The sequence below is a fragment of the Chlorocebus sabaeus genome, chromosome 13, assembly GCF_047675955.1.
Source record: "Chlorocebus sabaeus isolate Y175 chromosome 13, mChlSab1.0.hap1, whole genome shotgun sequence".
NCBI classification, from domain to species: Eukaryota; Metazoa; Chordata; class Mammalia; order Primates; family Cercopithecidae; genus Chlorocebus; species Chlorocebus sabaeus.
The window spans coordinates 65,118,214-65,134,668 of NC_132916.1; the positions used below are offsets into that span (position 1 = coordinate 65,118,214).

General features: G+C 33.7%; 1 long non-coding RNA gene across 1 annotated transcript in view; it reads left to right on the plus strand.

Moving 5' to 3' along the window:
• The first annotated feature begins 1,976 nt into the window (after positions 1-1,976).
• Positions 1,977-16,455, plus strand: part of LOC140713253 (uncharacterized) — a 30,043-nt gene continuing 15,564 nt past the window's right edge. The window contains exons 1-2 of the long non-coding RNA XR_012095146.1: positions 1,977-2,802; positions 2,918-2,984. This is a non-coding gene — a long non-coding RNA (uncharacterized lncRNA). The remainder of the gene's footprint in view (positions 2,803-2,917; positions 2,985-16,455) is intronic.

The window sequence follows — 16,455 nt, forward strand, 5'->3', positions numbered from 1 at the left end:
CAGATGAATGCATAAAGAAAATGTCGTACATATACTCAATGAAGTACTAATCAGCCATAAAGAGAATGAGATCCAGTCATGTGCAACAACATGGAGGGAAGTGGAGATTTTTCCGCTAAGTGAACTAAGCCAGGCACAGAAAGATAAACATTATATTCTCACTTATTTGTGTGATCTAAAAATCAAATCAATTGAATTTATGGACATAGAGAGTAGAACGATGGTTACCAGAGACTGGGAAAGGTAATGAGGGGTTGGTGGGGAAGATATAAACAGTTAATTGGTACAAAAAAAAAAAATAGAAAGAATGAATGAGACCTACTATTCGATAGCACAGTGGGGTGACCATAGTCAATAATAACTTAACTATATACTTTAAAATAGAGAGGGTAACTGGATTGTTTGTTACTCAAAGGATAAATGCATGAAGGGATGGATACTCCATTCTCCATGATGTGCTTATTTCACATTGCATTCCTCTCTCAACACATCTCATGTACCCCATAAATATATACCTACTATGTACTCATAAATGCTTTTTAAAAATTATAAAAAATAACAATATTCTAAAAAAATTAAATTATGAATATCTACAAATGTTATTTCTAGCAAGGCTAAAGCAACTATTAAAGATTGTTGCTATTTAAATATATTATAGGAAAAATAAAATTAAAATTAGAAAATAATAAATAAAAACATACTTCAAGGAGCTTAAAAAAGTCTTTTTAACGAATTTATTATGTGTTTCCACATTGAATTTTAATATGTCATGCTAATACATCATATACATAACTTTTCAAACTTAACAGATATATAACTTCTCAAATTTAACATGGTGCTTATTTGAGGCATTGTGAATAATTGAAGTTATAAAAATATATCACAAATACTTTTGAAGAAATCTGTAGGTCTACTCCAAATTGATCACATTGTTGTCTCTGTCTGGAAAATTTCATAACTTCAGTAATAGAGTCTATTTTTGGAGTTGAAAATCAGTTCGGTCACAATACCAGTGGAATGACTGAAGGCTTGGGTAATGGGCTATAAAATCTTTTCCATCTAGGTCACTGATTGATTTGAGACTGTCACCAAGTTAGGTAGAAAAACAGTCACTGCTGCCTCGTAAGAACTGTCAAATCATGTGAAATGAGAATATGGTCTCAATTCTAGTAGACATTTTTTCCCATCTACCTAACACATGCATGCACGTGAGCGCACACACACTTAATGACTTCTCGGGTTGCTTTAGAGCAGAGTAAAATTATTCTGGAATGAATCTTCTGTTCTGAAATTATAGTGCAGGATAGAAAATATTTTGCTTAATTTGTCCAAGTGGTGTCATCAGGCAATTTCTGTTCCACAATTAAAGTGATCCACTTTACCAGGGGCACTCTTTTCAACTTGGATTTTTCGGCCTTTGTGGACTATGGTTAAGTGAAATGAGCTTCTCGGCTCTTTAACTATGTGGTCCTCCAATGCAATTTATTATTTGGAGGAAGCAACATTTTGTCTGAATGATTCTACCAAATAAAAATGGAAAAAGAATTTAGTTTGATCAGCAAAGAATGTAGAAATTTACTTAAGCAGTAAAGAATGTGGCTGTCTGACTTTGGTATTATATTACACCTCATGGTTCAGGCATCTTGTTTGCCTTAAATGGTTTCACAAGCAGGAGGGTTGACCCAGAGCAGATTCGCAGTGGCTGCACAGAGCGCAGCTAAACAGCAGATTTAATGAGGTCGGAATTTCACACAATGCCTTATTCAAAGAATTCAGGCAGCAGGAGAGAAGTTGTGGTGAATTGCAGTTGCCCATGGCTTTGCATCAAGAAGCAAAACATTTCTCCACAAATAGTTTATAAAAGTTCAAAAATAGATGCCAATTACATTCAGCTTTAAGATTCAGACACTTGTCAGGGAGGGGGACTTGTGTGTTCACGTTGTTAGAATTAAGGAAGTCCGTTCATGAACCAAAAATACAGAGCTCTGTTTATTCCTCTAAAGTCAGGAAGGATCAAAAGGCTTTCCTAATACATTTTGACATGCTGGAAGTTTTTCCTTTGTTTTCCCACTTTATGTATTTTTGCAGCACCTACCACTTTAGATTGCATTCTTTGCTTGTCTCTCTCCCCTACTTAACTTGAAAGTCCTTGAAGACAGACATTTGGGGTGCCTTAAATACTTAATGAATGATTGCAGAATGAATGTTGAATGAAAATGAATGTAACTCATTCATATACTCTATGCTAAATTGAGAAATAAAAAGCTCAGACATTTTCACTCCATCTTATTCCCTTAAGAAACATCAATGTAAGAATTCGACAGACTGGTAATCTCTTTGTGAAGCTAATGACCAGCTTTAATTTTGCAAATTCAATATCCAGTTTCCCTGGCTTTTTCCCCATTGAAAAATAGTCCTAGGTTGGTCATTTTTACAGCTCATTATTTTGGACCTGGGGATAAAGCTACAATCAGAAAGCATACAGCCTCAGGTTCTATAATACTGGAATTGGGATGAGAACATTTTCCCTTTATGTGACAACTCTGTGGCTCTGGATATTTCTACACAATTATTGTTCAACCGTGAACCATAGTCTCTCAAAAGTCATATAAATGGGAGAGGATTGGGGTAGAAGTATGTGATATAAAATTTATTCTCTAAATTTGCATAATTTTGTCTGGAAAGAAAAAGAAGAAAAGTAAAGAAAAACTGCCAGGATGCTGGGACAAGAGGTGCACCAGAGCCTGCTGGGGAAAGCAAACCAGAACATCAGGTCATCCTAGGTAGACACAGCCTGAGCCGGTAAGCAACACTGCCCCCATTCCAGCTGATTTCCAGTGTAATTTTCCATCATCTGCCTTTTTAAATGTAGAAAGTCTTGATTGGAAGTATTAAATGTCTACCTCACTTTTGATAGGAAGAAGATTTTTCAACTAGTGAAGTCATTAAACAGTGGTCTTCAAATTGGGATTATTTCCAAGAATGTGAGTACAGACAGTTTTAACATACTTAATTAAAGTTCCTCACTTACGACAATTACTCTTTTTTAGCATGATAATGTTTGTTTTTTGTTTAAACCCCTTTCCTGAATATAATAGCTATTTACAAAAAAAAAAAAAAAAAAACTAATTTATCTCATCAGATATTTGAAATTACTCTTGTTGCCTTCATTAAAATACCTTAATCCCACTATAGAAATTTGTGTTTTTACCTGTCTTATCTATATTTCTGTTAAGAAACGAGCAAGGAATAAAAAGTGGTGTATTTCTGTCCTTGTAGACTGTTCTTAAATCAGATACATGGTAGATTATTGGTGGTAGAATTGATGACAAATCTAATTTTATGGCCTCTTCTGTGCCAAACTACTATTTCCAAAGGATGAATTGCTTTTGAAAATGAATTGCTAACTATAAATGTATAGTTAGCCTAGGCACAGTGGCTCATGCTTGTAATCCCAGCACTTTGGGAGGCCTAGGCAGGTGGATCACTTGAGGCCAGGAGTTCGAGACCATCCTGGCCAACATGGTGAAACCCCGTCTCCACTAAAAATACAAAAATTATCCAGGCATGTGGCACGTACCTGTGATCCCAGCTACTCAGGAGGCTGAGGTGGGAGAATCGCTTGAACCCGTGAGGCAGATGTTAAAGTGAGCTGAGATCGCATCACTGCACTCTAGCCTGGGCGACAAAGAGAGACTCTGTCTCAATTAAAAAAAAAAAAAAAAAAAGTATAGAGTAACGAAGTGAGCTTTGAGAAATAATAAACTTTTAAAAATGGCTTTTATTCACATATTTAATGTAAGCAATTTTAAATGTTATTTTCAATTCCTTTTCCTTAAATGCATCATTAGGAGGAAACAAAAGAATCTACAAATTTCCAGCATAACACAGATTACTTACTCTAACTTTTTTATAGTAACTAGAGTGTATTCAGTACATCATATTTTTTGAATTATGATGTACAAAAGTTGCAGATGAACAATTGCTTGTGTTAGGTGTGATACACCTTTATTTGACATTGTAGGTAAGTCCTATTTTGTCAAATGCTATCTTGAAGTATTTAATTATAGAAAATCATCTTACCTCATTATAATTATGTGTTAAAATATATTCTACTTCCTATCAATAAATGAAATTTTAATGGTAAATGTTGGATTAATTATTTTATAGTAGCATGTCCCATTTCTTCCTGTAAATACACAGTTTTTAAAATCATTATGTCTAATTAAAGTAAGGGGGGGTGTTCTTATTTAACTTTTTCCAGAAACTGAATGTCAGAGTTGAACACATGCATGAAGATAATATCTGAAAGATTAATATATTATGTACTTATATTCTTAGTCTATAATTTTTGCTTTTTGCTCCATTAAATTATTTCATATTAAGTAATGAGGTATTACATAAAATTTACCCAACTTAATTATTTTAAATTCACATCTTTTTAATTTTATTGAACTAAGTTTAATAATTTATTTTACTACATATGTTCTGGAATGTATGTCTGTTTTCCATATTCCTTAAGTGCATATTAGCAAGTGCTTTTGATTTGAAAAGAATGAAGTGAAACTTTTTCTCATATAAAGTGTCTGATTTGACCAACTGGGCTACTAATGAGAACAGGCATTAGTTCTGAAGTCACGATTTGAGACAAGTCCATAACAACATCTAAGTCAGGAAACTCTCTAGTTTGACAAAACAAATGAATAGTTTAAAGCACGTGAAAAAATAAAAATATTTTATTAGGAAAACTGCATTTTCAAAGATGTTACAGTATTTTTGTGTTCCCTAACGATTCTGAGATTATTGGCTTAAGCAAAATGCCTAACGGTGAAAAGAATAATAGGTTTAATTAGTAGTGACTTGATTAGTCATGAAAAAGTAGAGGTTTACCTTGGTGAAAGAACCTATGAAGAAAGTTGCTGTTGTCTATTTCCTTCTAAAGTTGAGCATATATATGTTCTGTATCCCAGAATGCTACGTGGAGGTATGCACCCAAGAGAAACTCTTAAAACATGGTACCACCAGAGACGTGCCTGAGAATATCATAACATGACACCTGGGAATAATTTGAACACTCCCCTGTGGCAAACTAGATGAATAAACCATGTGTCATTCTCACGTTGGCATGTTCTATAGTAGGCAAAATAAATGAACGTTAATAACGCACCGTAACATGGATGAATCTTAGCAACAAACAAACTCCTAGTAAAGCTTTCGTGAACAGCTTTACATAAATTGAGAGTGAATGACTTAAAAGACTGGATCACCGAAGACACAAAAGCCTGAAAAACAACTCTGTATATAAGTCGCTGGTTTCAGATTCTAGGTTTTCAATATAAGTGAAACAATAGCTAACTTAATTATGTGTTGAAATACATAATGAAAAATAGTATTTGATGATAGAACACGTTTTACATTTTCCACATTTAAGAATTAGTTTAAAAACTAATGGAAGTGTTCAGTTAATGAGCATTTATTTTGCACTTACTGAACATACAGCAATATGCATTTTAGAATGTATATTACTTGATGGGAAAAAGTTTTCAATACCTGTGATTTTTAGCATAGATGGTATATAAAGAACCGTACATCTTTGCTAAGTAGCACAGCACTTTAAACTGGAATCTGCATAGTTTTCCAAGGTTGAATCTATTATTATCTTTGTGGCTAATTCAGATTAACATGGAAAATATGATGATATTAATAATCATGTTTCCCAGTCACATGTGTAATGTTTTAGAGCTGGATTCAGTTTCAAGACATTTATTTTGTACAGATTAGAATGTTTTATTTTGGTACATTTTCAAATAGTCTAAAAATTGTTCATACGTGATGCAATTCACAATATAAATCATGTTTTGGAAATATGTCCTAAAAAGAAAAATAAAAGATACATATAAAACCAATACACCCTTCCTGAAACATAGGTATTGAAAACTTTTCCCTAGCAAATAAACATATTTCTTAAACCCTAGAGCTCTGTTATTAAGAGCAAAACTATTTTAGACTATTTAAGAACTATTGGAACTTCAACTACTGGGTCTGTGATCAAATTTATTTTTCTACTTTTGAAAATTGTTTAAAAATTTTAGTATAGACTTCAGTTAATGAGCACTTATTTTGCATTTACTGAATGTAGAGCAATATGCATTTTAGAACAACAAACATATAATTTAGTTTCTCCCTCATCTTTTTCTTAAGAAGCCAAAAATTTCTTTATTTTTACCAAGGTGTACAATAAAATGCTACAGTACTATGAATATGCCATACAGATGTCATCGTCTCTTTAGTTTTGGCAGAACCAGCCCCAGGCAAGATTGTGCAGGAGAAGATTGACATTGACATCACCAGAACTACTTTAGGCAGTTTTTTCCTCCACTTCAGAATATATATATATATATATATATATACACACACACACATATATATATATATTTTTACATCCTTAAGGACCTCTATATCATTGTGAAATTCCCTGACCCCTGCCAATTAAATTTGCTCTCAGCAAAGGGTTCAGTCTCACTTGTTCATCTCTCACTGTCAATTTAAAGAAAGGTATTACTTTACCAGGTTTCTTGACATTTTACGGCTTTCTAGTTGTGGAGTCAGTGGCTTTGTCCTTTTGAAAGTCAGATCAACTACTAAAGTAAACTTGTCTTCTAATGTACAAGTCAAAGCTTCCCTGGCTGTGTGAGAAAAGAAGAAAATGAAACTTACAAAGAGTGATTTCTATAAGCAAACATTACCGATTAAAAGATTAATGCCCAATTAGTGATTCCTTGGTCACCAATTAAACCTCCTGATCACTCAGTAAATGATGGTGGGTTACTGTATACAGAGCTTGTCATTGTTTGCAGATCTCTCTCTTAGCTTTATGACCAGTGCAACACATTGTTCAAACTGAGCCCTGTCAACCTTAATTGTTTCACACTAGAATAGCTTGTCTGTTGCTGTCATTCCCAGGTATTAATATTGATTCAAGCCCTCTACACTGTCTCCTTCTAGCCTTTCTTCTTTCCACATTTGATAGGATTATTTGCACTATTTCACTCTGTCGTGTAGCTACCATTTTAGCACTCAACAGTTTTCTGTGACCCTCATGGGTTAAACCTACCCCTGGGAATCTAACTTCAGGTTTCTGGATTGTTGACTTTGGCTGCTCCAATAGTTTCACTTAGATCTTTTCCTAATTTTCCTAGATTATCCATAAGGGGAAGATATATAGAGGCCCCGTGTAGGCACATGGTGAGCATCCGTTCTGTAAGTAGCCAAGCGGAATTCAGAAGCCAATTTTCCTGAAAATGAAAGGAAGAAGAATATATACCTTTTGATTGATATCTCACTTTTATTTTTAAAAAGTTCATGAAGAAGAAGACAAGTATCTAGTCACCACTACAAATTCATACTATATTAAAGTACGAGTGGCAACTGGGGTTTACAGAAATTTGTAGGGAAGCACATTTGGTAGTTCCAAAAAGACCCACCAGGAGGGATGTTAAATAACATTGAGAAAGATGTATTTTTCAAAATCACTGAGGTGATTTTTATTCTGATTTTATATCTTTAATGTCTGCAAGGGAAAATGTGTACAAGTTTACTAATACATGAGTATTACTATATGGAAGTAGATATTAATTGCTATCATATATAAATATCTGTTCTCTCTGTCTCTCTCTCTCTCTTTCTTCCACCCCCTTCTCTCTCTTTCTCCAAGGATTTCAGATTATAGTACTACCTTTTGGGAAATTTTTCTAAGACTTGAAAAAGGTTTGCATTTCTTCATACTTTAATGTTTTTAGTAGATACATGCAAATAAAACTAGCTCACAACATGAGGTTTAATTTCCATAACTTTTTCTCGATTTATAATCTGAAGTTGGTTTTGAACATGTGAGCTAAAAGAAGACTCTACATTACGTTACCAATCTGCTAAGCCATACAAGTTTCTGTCTATAATTATTTGTGAAATTGTATTAGAGTATATGAAAATCAGGTTCATTTAAATTATTTAATGTTTTCAAAAATGAAATTATACATTAAGGGTTCTAGCACATGATCTCCAGATGTACTCAATATAAAATTGATAAAGGAGTAATATAATTAAATATTCACTCATTAAGGAGATTACAGAGGGCAACAGCAATGTAAAGGATTGTATTAAATAGGGTTACATTAGTAAAAAAAATAGTCCTCTAGTGCAATTACAATGATTATAAGCACTGGACATGCAAGAAACTTCCTTAACATGCTGGCAGAAATTCATTTAAAGGTTGTTATGTTGATGGATAATTATGTTCAACTATTCACTGACCTCCTCCCCTGGGCCTGGCTCCAAGATGGAGATTCCTGGCTGATGTGCTTGAACTTGTCTGTTTCAAGAGTTAGAAACTTTTTTTCTCTTTTCTCTGAGTGCATCCTAACAGCCTTTTGTGGTGATATAGCTATACCAAAACTTGGGTATGATTTAGTGTTTTTACAGTTACCATCAGATTTTCCTTCCATATTTGTGCAACACATATTTTAACTCATCAAGTAATCAACGTTTTTGTCAGACTTGCCACCACGTAGAACAGCCAATTTCCAAGTGAGAAATATGGCATGCCATCTTCTCGTTTAAAGTTCATACGTACAGTACGTTTGAGGAGAACATTTCTTTAGGAAACTCCTTCTCTAAAGAGTCTAACTTTCACTTGCGTACATGGAAAGGAAACCATGACCCTTGCTATCACAATCTTCTTCCTACGCATTCCCAGAATCTTTCTTTTAAGAGGGTTTGGCAATATTTGTGGAACACTAAGCATGTGGTAGAGTTGATCTCTTTATAAAAAAGATGTAAAATGAGACACATCTGGATACTTGCATAATACATTCAGAGCAATAGCAAAGCAATATTTTAACTTTTAAGTAATGCATAAATGCAGAGATTTGGACAAAACAGCAAAGGCACACCTGAAGACCATCTTACAAAGGACATTTTTATGATGTTACAGAGATAATCTACTCAAATGTATTAAAACTAATAAAGGAGATACTTAAATAGCTTTTCTTTCATGGTATGTATACACAAACATTATAATATTAAGTTCATTGCTTTCATTGCAATGACTGTATTATGATGGTCATTTTAATTTTCAAATAAAAAGGTATTTTTAGAATTCAGGTATATTAGTTTGCTAGGGTTGCTGTAGTAAAGTACCACAAACTGAGTGACTTAACAGAAATTTACTGTCTTACAATCTGAAGGCAACAAGTCCAAAATCAAGGTGTGGGCAGGGTGAATCTTTCTGAGGCCTTTGAACAAAGGATCTGTTCCAGATCTTTGAGCTTGGCTTGTCAACGGCCATCTTCTACCTATGGCATCTTCCTTTTATGCATGTCTTTGTGTATAAAATTCCCCTTGTTGTAAGAACCCTAGTCATGTTGGATTAGGACCTACCTTAAAGACCTCATTTGATCTTAATGACCTCTGCAAAAACTCTATCTTCAGATAAGGTCACATTCTGAAGTATGGGTGGTTAGGACTTCAACACGTAAATTTTGGAGGAACACAATCCAATGCATGGCATGTTTATGAAATATAATTTAAGTAGAGTAAAATTCACTCTTTTTACCTATACACAAATGCAATCAGCACTACAATTAGGATATTCAACAGTTTCATCACTCCAGCATAGTCCCCTGAGCCTCTCAGTTGACAACCCTCCCTGTAATGCCAGTGCCTCATAACCACCGCTTTGTTTTATGTCCTGTGATTTTCTCTTTGCCAGAATATCATGAAAATACACAAATAGTCACTTGAGTCTGGCTTTTTTCACTAAACATAATTATTTTGAGATTCATCCATATAGTTACATGGATCAGTACATTATTCTGTTTTATTGCTGAGCAGTATTTCATTGTATGGATGTACCATAATTTTTTATCCATTCATTCATTAGTGGACATTTATCTTTTCCTATTTTTTAGCTATTCTAAAATAGACTTTACAAAAATTCGGATATAGGTCTTTATGTGAGCATTTTAATTTTAAAAAATCTTGGATGGCCAGGTGTGGTGGCTCACACCTGTAATCCCAGTACAGGCGTGATCTAGGCCAAAGTGGGTGGATCACATGAGGTCAGATGTTTGACACCAGCCTGACCAACATGGAGAAACCTCATCTCTACTAAAAATACAAAATTAGCCAGGTGTGGTGGTGCATGCCTGTAATTCCAGCGACTAGGGAGGCTGAGGCAGGAGAATCGCTTGAACACGGGAGGTGGAGGTTGCAGTGAGCCAAGATCATGCCACTTCACTCCAGCCTGGGCAACAAGAGCAAAACTCCATCTCAAAAAAATAATAATAATAATTAAAATAAAATAAAATAAAATAAATATTCTTGGATTGGATATCTTAGTCATATGGGAAGTATACAGTTAATCTTATAAGAAACCACAACACTATTTGCAAACTTTTTGCACCCTTTAGCATACTCACCCACAAGACATGAATGTACTAATTATTTTCCATCTTTCCCAGCAATTTGCATTTTATGTGCTTTATTTGTTTAATTTTAGCCATTCTAATAGGTTTGTTTCTAGTGTCTTATTGTGGCTTAATTTAAATTTCCCCAATGACTAATAATGTTGGACATTCTTATGTTCTTATTTGCCAATTGTGTTTATTCTATTGTGAAGTGTCTGAGATGAAAACATTTCACTCATTTTTTATCATGCTGTTTGTCTTCTTACTATTGAGTTGTAAGAATTCTTTTTATATTCTCTGTTAAATCATTGATCACATATTTTTTTTGAATGTATTACCAAGTTGTCAGTTGTTTTCATTTCCTTTACAATGTCCTTAAAAGATAAGATTTTAATTTTGATGAGGTCAAAATTATCAAAATTTGTCTTTCGTGTTTTTTCTATCTAAAGCATTGTCAAATATTTTCTTCTATGTCTGCTACTAAAATCTTTATAATTTTAGAATTCTCACTGTGCCCTTGAATCAATTTTAATTAATTTTTTATATAATGTATTATAAGATTAAGGTAGGTTTATTATTTATATTTACTTCTTATGTATTTGTTATTGATTATGGATATCCAAATATTTTAGCAATATTTGTTGAAATTATTATATTTTCCCATTAAATTACCTTAGCAACTTTGTTAAAAATCACTCAATCATATATATGTGGGCGTCATTCTAGAAATATTATTCTTTCATTGCTCTATATGTTTATTGTTATACAAATACCACAGTTTTAATTAATGTAGTTTTAAAATAAGATTTAAAATAGTGCAGCATGAGTTTTCCAGCTCTTTTCTTATTTGAGATATAATTCACATACCATGAAAATCCCAGTTTTAATGTGTTACAATTCGATTTACAAGGTCGTACTACCGGCACCATTATCTAGTTCCAGAAAATTTTGTCACTCCAAAAACAAACCCTGTAACCATTAGCAGTTACTCATCCCCCTCTATCCTGTTTTTGCTCTGAAAGATAGGTTGACGGGACCTTTGCTCTCATGGCTAAGTGGGCGGAATCCTTGGCCTCACAGGACGAGGAGGTGGGGCCACCTTCCTGTTTGGCTCAGGAACATCTAGCTACAGGGATTAGTCTCAGGCCTTGAAATCGAATAGAATGTGCTTTTCTGGATTTCAGACTTTTTTGTGACTCTATTTTCTTATAACTTCACACTTTTGGAATGGGAATGTCTACTCCATGCTTGTCCCACCATTGCATTTTTGAAGCGGATAGACTGTTTTCTAGGTTTCACCCATCCACAGATGGAGAAGAATTTTGTATCAAGGTGGACTGTATACAGGGTCTCCCCTGTAGCTAATTTCAATGATCCAGACATGAATTTCGGCACTTTTTGAATTAATTCTATTTAGATATCATCTTGGATTTATAGTTGATGCTGAAATGAGTTAACACTTTTGGGGATATTGGGATGGGATGAACGTATTTTGCATGTGAGAAGCACATGAATATGGCAGAGGGTCAGATAGCCGGCAATTTTGGGTTAAATTGTGTCCTCCTAAAAAGATATGTTGAAGTGCTTACATGCAGATCTGTGAATATAACCTTATTTGGAAATAGAGTCTTTGCATATATAATCAAGTTAAGATTATGTTTATATTGGATTAGGATAGATGCTAAATCAATTACTGGGTTCCTTACAAAAAGAAAGGAATTTGAACACAGATACATGGGTGACATCCCATGTGAAGAGATAAAGTACAGGCTGGAGTGATATGTATACAAGCCATGAAACACCAAGGATTGCCAGGAACTATTGGAACCCAGAAGAGGCCAGGAAGGATCATCCTCTAGAGACTTTAGAGAGAGCATGACTCAGCCAACACTGTTATGTCAGACTTGTAATCTCCAGATAGTGAGAAAACAAATTTCTGTTGTTTTGAGTCACTAAGTTTGGTGTCACTTGTTTCTGTAGCCTGAGAAGTTATTAAAAACAAAGAAAATAAAATTTACTTTTATTCTTACATTAGCCATTTCCAGCACTCCTTATTCATTCTTATAAACATATATGTCAATTTGATATTATTTTTCTTGCTCCAGAATGACTTCCTTAAATATTTTTTGTACTGTAAATATGATGACAATAGATTCCCTTTGCTTCTTTTCTTTTTTTTCTTTTGATTCTTTATGGGTATATAGTTGGAGTAAATACTTATGGGTTACATGCAATATTTGGATCTAGGCATGCAATGTGTAATAATCACATCAGGGTAAATGGGGTATCCATCACCTCAAGCATTTATCCTTTGTGTTACAAACAACCCAGTTATAAACTTTCAGTTATTTTAAAATGTACATTTAAATTATGTTCGACCATAGTCCTACTGTTGTGCTAGCAGGTCTTATTCATTCTTTCTATATTTTGTACCTATTAGCCATTCCCACTTCTCCCCCATTCCCTCTGGTAACCATTCTTCTGCTCTCTAACTATCTCCATGAGTTCAATTGTTTTCATTTTTAGCTCCTGCAAATAAGTAAGACCATGTGAAGTTTCTTTCTGTTCCTGGCTTATTTCACTTAACCCAATGACCTTGAGTTCCATGCATGTTGTTGCAAATGACAAGATCTCATTCTTATTTTATGGTTGAATAGTAGTTTATTGTGTATATGTACCACATTTTCTTTATCCATTCATCAGCTGATGGACACTTAGATTGCCTCCCAATCTTGCATATTGTAAACAGTGCTGCAACAAACATAAGAATGCATGTATCTCTTCAATATACTGATTTCCTTTCTTTTGGGTATATACCTAGGAGTGAGATTGCTGGATTTCATGGTAGCTGTATTTTCAGTTTTTTGAGGAACCCCAAACTCTTCTCCATAGTGGTTCTACTAAGTTTCATTCCCACCAACAGTGTACAGGGGTTCCCGTTTCTCCATATCCTTGCCAGCATTTGCTATTGCCTGACTTTTGGATAAAAGTCAGACCAAATAAGGTGAGATGGTATCTCATCATAGATTTGCATTTCTCTGATGATCAATGATGCTGAGCACTTTTCCACATATCTGTTTGCCATTTATTATATTGTTTTGAGAAATATCTATTCAGGCTTTTTATCCATTTTTAATTCAATTATTATATATTTTCCTATAGAGTTGTTTGAGTTCATTATATATTCTGGTTATTAATCCCTTATCAGATGGGTAGTTTGCAAATATTTTCTTCCATTCTGTACATTGTCCCTTCACTTTGTTGATTGTTTCCTTTGCAGTGCTGAAGATTTTTAAATTGGCGTGATCCTATTTGTCCATTTTTTCTTTGGTTGCTTACGCTTGTAAGGTATTACTCAAAAAATCTTTGCCCAGTTCAGCATCCTGGAAGGTTTCCCCAATGTTTTCCTTTAGTAGTTTTATAGTTTGAAGTCTCAGATATAAATCGATTTTGATTTGATTTTTGTATATAGTAAGAGATAAGGGTGTAGCTTCATTTTTTTGCATATGGATATCCAATTTCCCCAACATCAGTTATTGAAGAGATGATCCCTTCCCCAATATATGTTCATGGCACCTTTGTCAAAAATGTGTTCCCTGTAGATGAATAGATTTATCTCTGGAAACTCTATTCTGTTTCATTGAACTATGTGTCTTTTTCATACCAGTACCATGCCATTTGGGTTACTACAGTTCTGTAGCATAATTTAAAGTCAGGTAATGTGATTCCTCCAGTTGTTTTTGTTTTTGTTTTTGCTCAGGATAGCTTTGGCTCTTCTGGGTCTTTGTGGTTTCGTATAAATTTTAGGATGGCTTTTTGTCTAATTTTTCCATAAGGGTAATACTGACCTTATAGAATGAATTTGGAAGTATTCCTTTCTCCTCTATTCTTCAGAATAGTTTGGGCAGCATTGATATTAGTTCTTCTTTAAATTTTTGGTAGAATTCAGCAGTGAAGCCATTGTGTCCTGGGGCACTTTTTATTACAACTTTGATCTTGTTACTTGTCATTAGTCAGTTCAGACTTTAGATTTCTTTGTGGTTCAATCTTGGTCGGTTGTATGTGTCTAGGAATATATTTATTTCATTCTATATTTTCAAATCTATTGGCATATAGTTGCTCATAATAGCCACTAATTATCATTTGAATTTCTGTGGCATCAGTTATAACATCTCCTTTTTTGTCTCTTATTTTATTTATTTGGGTCTTCTTTCTTTCTTAGTCTGGATAGAGGCTTGACAATTTTATTTATCTTTTCAGAAAAACAATTTTTTACTTCATTGATCTTTTACATTGCTTTCTTCATTTCAAATTCATTTTTTTCTCTTCTGATTTTTATTATTACTTTTCTTCTACTAATTTTGGGTTTGGTTTGCTTTTGCTTTTCTATTTCTTTAAGATACATTGTTAGGTTGTTGATTTGAAGTTTTTCTTCCTTTTTGATGTAGGCACTTATAGCTATAAACTTTCCTTGTAGTACTGCTTTTGCCTTGGCCCATAGGTTTTGGTATGCTGTGCTTCCATTATCATTAGTTTTAAGAAATTTTTCAATTTCCTTCTTAATTTCTTCATTGACCTACTGGTCATTCAGGAGTGTATTGTTAAATTTCTATGTATTGGTATAGTTTTCAAAATTCCTCTTGTTATTAATATCTAGGTTTTTATTCATTGTGGTCAGAGAAGATGCTTGATATTATTTCAGTTTTTTGAATGTTTTAACACTTGTTTCCTGACCTAACATATAGTCTATTCTTGAGAGTAGACTCAAGAATCTGCTGAACAAAATAATGTGTATTCTGCAGCTGTTGGATGAAATGTTCTGTAAATATCTATTAGGTCCGTTTGGTCTATAGTACAGATTAAGTCCAATGTTTCTTTGTTGATTTTCTGTCCAGATGATCTGTCCAACATTGAAAGTGGGGTGTTCATATCTCCAGCTGTTATTGTATTGGGGTCTATCTCTTTAGTCCTAGTAATATTTTCTTTATATATCTGGGTGTTCCAGTGTTAGGTGAATATATACTTACAATTATTATATCCTCTCACCGAACTGATCCCTTTATCATTATATAGTGACCTTCCTCGACCCTTGATACTTTTTGCCTTGCAGTCTAATTTGTCTAACGTTGGTGACTCTTGCTCTTTTTTGGTTTCCATTGGCGTGAAATATATTTTTTTCTATCTGTTTATTTTCAGTTCATGTGAGTCTTTACAGGTGAAATGTGTTTCTTATAGGCAACAGATTATTGGATTTTTGTTTTTTACCCATTCAACCACTCTATGTATTTGATTGTAGAGTTTAGTCTATTTGCATTCCATATTGTTATTAAGTAAAGACTTACTACTGCCACTTGGTTTTATGTTTTCTGGTTGTTTATAGTGTTCTCTTCCTTCTTTCCTTTTTGCCTGTCCTTTTTTAGTGAAGGTAATTTTCTTTAATGGTATCATTAACTTTCTTGCTTTTTATTTTTTCGTGTATCTGTTGTATGATTTTTGATTTGAGATTACCAGAAGACTTGCAATTGCTGTCTTATAACTCTTTATTTTAAGCTGATAACAATTTAACACTCTTTGCATAAATAGATAAGCAAACTAACAAGCAAAAAGAAAACTAATAACTCTATACCTTAACTTTGTCTCCCTGCTTTTTTTTTTCAATTGTTAATTTATTTTATTTTTTTGAGTACAGATGGAGTTTCCCAATGTTGGCCAGGCTGGTCTCAAACTCCTGACCTCAAGTGATGCCCTTGCTTTGATCTCCCACAGTGCTGGGATTAAAGGCATGAGTCACCATGCCCAGCCTGATGTCTCCCTGCTTTTTAACTTTTTATTGTTTCTGTTTATACCTTTGTGTACTGCCTAAGTCTCAAAATGTTGTCATAGTTATTATTCTGGATTGGATCATCATTTACTATTTCTGCCTAGGTTACACACCACAGTTATAGTATTATAACAGTGCTATAGTATTCTTTGCTTTTCTGTGTTCTTATTA